Here is a 6,834-nt window from a genome sequence, read left to right as displayed (position 1 = left end):
GCACCCAAGTTGACAATCAGCTTTCCTTATTGCTGATAGTCACACTGATAGGTTATCTTGAGATCATCAAAGATGTTGACCTCCGGGTCTTTTTCCAGTTCGGTGACTAGTTCTTCATCTCCAAAAAAGGTATCTGACCCTTGGGTTTCTGCATCCAAATGCATATTAATTTATCATTTTTTTGTAAAAAAAAAGGATGGATTACTTCTATATATTTGACCAGTTTTCCAAGTCATTTTTCATTTTACCTATCCCCTCTGGTAATATAAGTAAGTTACAAATGTTCATATCATCTGTGAACAGACATACTTTCCCTATAACCTTTCCCCTTTGTGTCTTATAAAGACATTGACAAGGACTGGGCCTCTTACTGATCCTTGCAGCATCCCACTGGTCACTATCCCTTCATCCAAGTGGTCCCTGTTGAGTGTGCCGGCCGTGGTAGGCCCGAGGCCAGGCCCTCTTACTCTCTTCTGCCTGTTCCAGCATCTGGCTCAATTTCTCTCGCGGCGGTGGGCTGCCACCTCTGACCTCGGGCCGTCCCTAGTGTCCTGTCTCCACGGAAAACTCCTGTGGTCCGCGGAGGGCTTCCCCGCATAGTCTTCAGAGAGATGCCGCAGTCCCGCGCCGCACCCCTCCTTAGCTGCTTGTGCATCTCCTGTCCTTTTAAAGGGGCTGCGGAGGGAACATAACCTGCGGCCTCGGATGATGACATCACTGGGCTCCGGTATATAAGGACGGGCCCAGTCTCAGTTAGTTGCCTTTGCAACAGGTCTTCACACTGGACATGTACTTCATTGCTCTCCCTGGTGACGACCTCCGTGTTCCTGGTTCCAGTGTTCCTGTTTCCAGTTCCTTCCGTGTTCCTGAACCTGGTCTTGTTACTTCTTCTATTCCTGAGCCTCATGTTTTTTATATTTTGATGTAAGGACTGACTATTGGATTCGACCTCTGCTTTGCCTAACCATAACATTGATCTTCTCCTGGACCCTTCCTCTGCTTTGCCTAACCATAACATTGATCTTCTCCTGGACCCTTCCTCTGCTTTGCCTAACCATAACATTGATCTTCTCCTGGACCCTTCCTCTGCTTTGCCTAACCATAACATTGATCTTCTCCTGGACCCTTCCTCTGCTTTGCCTAACCATAACATTGATCTTCTCCTGGACCCTTCCTCTGCTTTGCTTGACCACATCATTGATCTTCTCCTGGACCCGACCTCTACTTTGCCCGACCATGCTATTGATCATCTCCTGGATATGACCTCTGCTTCATCCGACCATGCTACTGATCATCTCCTGGATCTGACCTCTGCCTTGCCTTGCTCGGAGAAGAGATGGCTGAGGGGGGAAATGATAGAGGTCTTTAAGAACATAAGAGATCTTGAATGAGTAGATGTGAATCAGTTATTTACACTTTCGAATAATAGAAGGACTAGGGGGCATTCCATGAAGTTAGCAAGTAGCACATTTAAGACTAATCGGAGAAAATTCTTTTTCACTCAATGCACAATAAAGCTCTGGAATTTGTTGCCAGAGGATGTGGTTAGTACAGTTAGTGTAGCTGGGTTCAAAGAAGGTTTGGATAAGTTCTTGGAGGAGAAGTCCATTAATGGCTATTAATCAAGTTTACTTAGGGAATAGCCACTGCTATTAATTGCATCAGTACCATGGGATCTTCTTAGTATTTGGGTAATTGCCAGGTTCTTGTGGCCTGGTTTGGCCTCTGTTGGAAACAGGATGCTGGGCTTGATGGACCGTTGGTCTGGCCCAGCATGGCAATTTCTTATGTTCTTATGACTATGCTATTCACTATTTCCCGAACCTGACATTTGCCTTGCCATCACCTTTTGCTTGCCGCCTGCCCTGACCTCAGCCTGTTCTATGACGCCTCTGCAGTCTTCACTCTGGACTTAGCTATTCAGGCTTTGGCCTGCTTTTACCCGGGCGCCCCTGACTGACCTTCGTTTCTATAGGTGCCTAGGTCTCCAGGACTCCGCTTCATCCAGTACAGACTCTCCTCTTCTCACATTGCTGCCCCCCGGCTGACCTCCTACTCATCTCTCAGAAGACCCTTGGATGGAGGCCCACCTAACTCCGGCCGGCCCCGGCACCCAAGGGCTCAACTTGCAGGGAACGAGGGCTGGTATTGGCGAAGCTCCAGTTGGTCTCCATCAGTCAGCCAGCTCCGCCTACTGAAAGTGGGGACCCGTAGGGCCTCCCCTATGGGTAGCATCAACCCCACCTCGGCCAAGGGTCCACCTCCTATACAACAGTCCCTACTGACTGAGCCCTTTTAGCTAAACCAACTTCTCATCCAGTTTCTAATTTTTCTTTTTGCACTAGGATTGGCTAGTTTGGTCACCACTCTTCTTTGTTGAATAGTGTCAAAGGTAAATAATTACCACACCTTAAATTCCCAATTGATTCTGTCAGGATCAGTTGTGGATGAGACTTGATCTAAGGGCTGTCTGGTTGGCAGAGAAATAGACCAGTACCTTAACTACCCAGCTACACAACACCCCTCCTAGCTTTTAGCACTAACTTCTGAATTGTCACAAAATAATCCAAATCATATGTCTAGAATAATCTTCCAGCTACCGTTCCCACCCCATACCAATGTTCCTGCCAAGGAGTGACTGTGTGCAAATGTATTTATGCGCAAGCAACAATTTTTTAAACCAACAATTTTTGAGTGCCAGTATTAGCATTGCCATTCTGTATAAGGCACAAAGAAAAATGTATGGGAGCAACCATGTAAAACCTGTGAGTGATGCTCTGAAATGTATAAGCAATTGCTCGCACACTCTGCTTAGAGGGAACTATGCCCCCCACCCCTTGTGGTTTCATTTAAAATATTTATTAAAACATATTTGTTGAAAAAAAAAAGATTGGCATGATGTGGCATGAAACTTGCTGACTGAATCACTTTTCACTTGTAAGATGATAATGAGCATCAGATCTGCACCTCTGAGCTATTACCGAAAATTATAAAGACAATTATATAAAGAACAAATGTATATTACATAAAATTATCTTTCCATCATTTCTGGGAATAGAAGACATTTCCACACTCACCTTTTGCCTAAAGCCATTACTTTTACTGTTAATGGAGAACAATCAAGGGGGTTTTTTTTCATCTTAATGTACTCCTTCCTGCCTACTCTCTCTCACAGGGCTGAGAAAAATCCTGTTCTAATTGTGTCAGTTATAATAAAACAGCACCACAAATTCATTCTTCAATGAAAGCAAACTTTTGCAAGGCTAGGAACATCACAGGTTGGTTCGAAAGGGTGAAAATGATCATCCACAAGAAAAACTGAGTTTATCACCCATGAAACAACTCGTTCTCTAGTTCTGATGGGGCTTTGAGTGGAGCAGAGTAATTATTTAAAAATAAAATAAAATGTGCCCCATGATTTTGCAATTGTATAGGAAGAAAGTAAACTGAAATAGTTATAGTGGGGAATATTCTCAGTGCCAGATTTAATAGCCTTGCTGGTCAATTATTATCATAACTAAGGATGGAACTGGTGCCAGTGCACATATATAGCATGCCTGGGACCAGTGTTTATTGTTTGCATACAATGGCATGTAACCGCTGTTTCGAGTTTGGAGCCTAAACAACAGGGGAACACAGGATCCCAGGGCAACATTTTTACCCTTTCTCACAGTCTCAGCAGGCCCCGGGGTAGAGTTCTTGCCAATGGGGGGAGTACTAAATCCTCCGAGGTCCAAGGTGGTAGGGGTGACTATCTTGAGGAGGTAAGGGATGTGGGTGCCAGCATAATACTCTGGAGGCTGAAGCAGACTGTCCAAAATAAATCTTTACTTAGAATTCCTTAAATGGCAAAAATGGCACCTTACACAATAGATATGGGCATAAATCACTTAAAAACACAATTCTCCAAATTTCTATTTGTGCAAGGGTCTCCCTGTAATTGAGCCAGGGAAAAAAATCACACTTTCCAGGGTTTGGAAAAACAAGGCTTCCCAGGTGGGCAGGAAATCTTCCCTTCCAAAAATACTCATGCACAAAAATTACTAAGTTTAAGTCTCTGCACAAATTCTCACCTGTACCTCTTCTCCCCAGGGCAAAGAAGACTCTGGATGGGGACCTTCAAATGCAACAAAAGGTCTCACTCACATTTCTCTTCTTCAGATGACAGAAAGGATCTTTCTTGTGAAAGGTCTAAAACAGCTCTTCTGATGTCCCCCTCTTCAGGGCAAGAAAGGTGGCAGCAAAATTCCCCTCAAAGCACGAGACAAAAATCTTCACAAAAATGGCAAAAAGCAGGAATTTTCCTGCAGAGAGTTACCCCTTTCCATCCACTCTGGGGGGGCCGATGTAATAAAGAGCGCTCGGCCTACCACACAGGTTAACCCGCAGTTGGACGTGCGTTTTGGACGTGCCAGACTAACACCTAATGCAACAAGGGGATTAATGCTTCCAAAACTCTCTTCCAAACCAACGCGTAGCCATAGCACGCATCATATGTAAATGCCACGTAGATGAGACTTTTAGCTATTACCCCCATGCAAAAAATCACCGTGTGCCCAATGCACACTTTTTAACACCGGCAAATTTAACGCCAGTCCTGGAGCTGGCGTTGCCTTGCCGTGTGTCAAGGGCTCAAATAAAAAATAAAAAATATTGCTTTTCTTTGGTTTCTCTTACTGAGGCGTTCTAGGGGCTGCCAGGAGCAGATGGGCGACTACGGGAGAGGAGAGGACTGAGAACACAGCCCGAGAACACAGCCTGAGAGCAGAGTCCCTGCTGTCTCTGGAAAAACACACACATAACCCAAATATACAGAAACATGCAACTATTAAGTAACACAAATGAAACGAACGCATGCATAAAATAAAGAAATTCACCAAAGAGCAAAAGACTAGATTGCTCTCTCGTATTCCTGCGGGGCGAGTAAATGGATACTCGTATTGAGTGCCAGTTTTCCTAACATATGCACAACTACTGCTCCCCTGGATGCCTGATGTCTTTTAACGCGGCAGCTCATTAAAATATAGCATCGAGCACCCAAGAGAGGTGAATGCCCGTGCATTGAAAAAACGGGCACCCAGTTTGGATGCACATTTTTATGCAAATGATATTGCAACGGCCACTGTGTGAGATGGAGAGCAGCAAAATCTTTCCTACCTCCTGATCTAACCTAACCAGGGACTTCCCAAAAATTCCCTGAAGCAGGGTTACCCGGTCTCTTACAGAAAAACCTCAAAAGAATAGTCCAAACAAATCCCTGAAACAACTCCTGAGGCTAGTACTAGTAAAGCACTTGTCTCTTTCCTACTCAGTGTAGGCTCTAAGCCATGATGCCTAGTACACCAGAACAGAGGAATAAACATCAACTCAGAAAAATGCTCCTTCACCTCTGACTACTAACCAAAAAACACTATACCTAGCTATAAGCTACCTAGTTTATACCAGCAAGGGGCTAGCACCTCTGTGGAGATGTTGTTCCAAGAATGGTGCATCTCCCTTCTACTATCTATTTCCTTATCCTAGCTCAAAAAGAGGTTTAAGAACTAGTGATGATCCCAAAGGGTCGTCACAGACATAGTTTGCTTTTTTTTCTATATGGGTCTACTTTTATTTTTCATGACTGGCAGAAGGCAGCATTGCTTGAAGCAATCTTACTAGTGATTACCCTTTTTCCAAAGGCAATGTTGGAGATAGGAAAGGGAAGCAGGAGCAGTGAAAATTTTCTATTACAAGCAAAACCAGTACATGCACAAATTTATTATCATAGGGAAAAAAAGAAAAAATAGCCCTTTGAAACTTAAAACAGCAAACTACTGAACATCCCCCCACCCCCCAAAAAATAAAAAACACATACCTCCACAGTTTAATCAAATAAAAAGTGTCCTTAAAGTTCCCAGTGAAATTCTAGCCAGAAAGTATTATTTAATTTCTCTCTTCAATTTAATGTCTAATGTCATAATGCTTCTGTATCACTCCATGGTCGCCGCATCTCAAAAAAGATATAGTTGCAATGGAGAAGGTACAGAGAAGGGTGACCAAAATGATAAGGGGAATGGAACAGCTCCCCTATGAGAAAAGACTAAAGAGGTTAGGGCTGTTCAGGCTGGAGAAGAGAAGACTGAGGGGGGATATGATAGAGGTCTTTAAAATCATGAGAGGTCTAGAACGGGTAGATGTGAATCGGTTATTTACTCTTTCGGATAATAGAAGGACTAGGGGGCACTCCATGAAGTTAGCAAGTAGCACATTTAAAACTAATCGGAGAAAGTTCTTTTTCAATCAAACACTATTAAACTCTGGAATTTGTTGCCAGTGGATGTGGTTAGTGCAGTTAGTGTAGCTGGGTTCAAAAAAGGTTTGGATAAGTTCTTGGAGGAGAAGTCCATTAATGGCTATTAATCAAGTCTACTTAGGGAATAACCACTGCTATTAATTGCATCAGTAGCATGGGATCTTCTTGGTGTTTGGGTAATTGGCAGGTTCTTGTGGCCTGGATTGGCCACTGTTGGAAACAGGATGCTGGGCTTGATGGACCCTTGGTCTGACCCAGTATGGCATGTTCTTATGTTCTAAATGCTTCGGATGAATTTCTCTGCAGTCCTTGGGCTGTGAAGCAGTTGCTGGACATTTGTAGACCCACATTAACCAGGAAATCATCTTTAGTCATGGAGAAGCAACCTACTCCCCCCCCCCCCCCCTTCTGCAAGGGGTTTAATAAACCCCATGGTAATTTCCCAGCAGTAAAATACCACTAGAAAAATACCACAGCTGTGCTGCCAGAAAAAAATCATGCATCATATTAAGGGGGCTGAGTGGCCTGAACAAAGACCCCAC

Source organism: Rhinatrema bivittatum, chromosome 2, assembly GCF_901001135.1.
Source record: "Rhinatrema bivittatum chromosome 2, aRhiBiv1.1, whole genome shotgun sequence".
Taxonomy (NCBI): Eukaryota; Metazoa; Chordata; class Amphibia; order Gymnophiona; family Rhinatrematidae; genus Rhinatrema; species Rhinatrema bivittatum.
Note: the sequence above shows the minus strand (reverse complement) of the source record.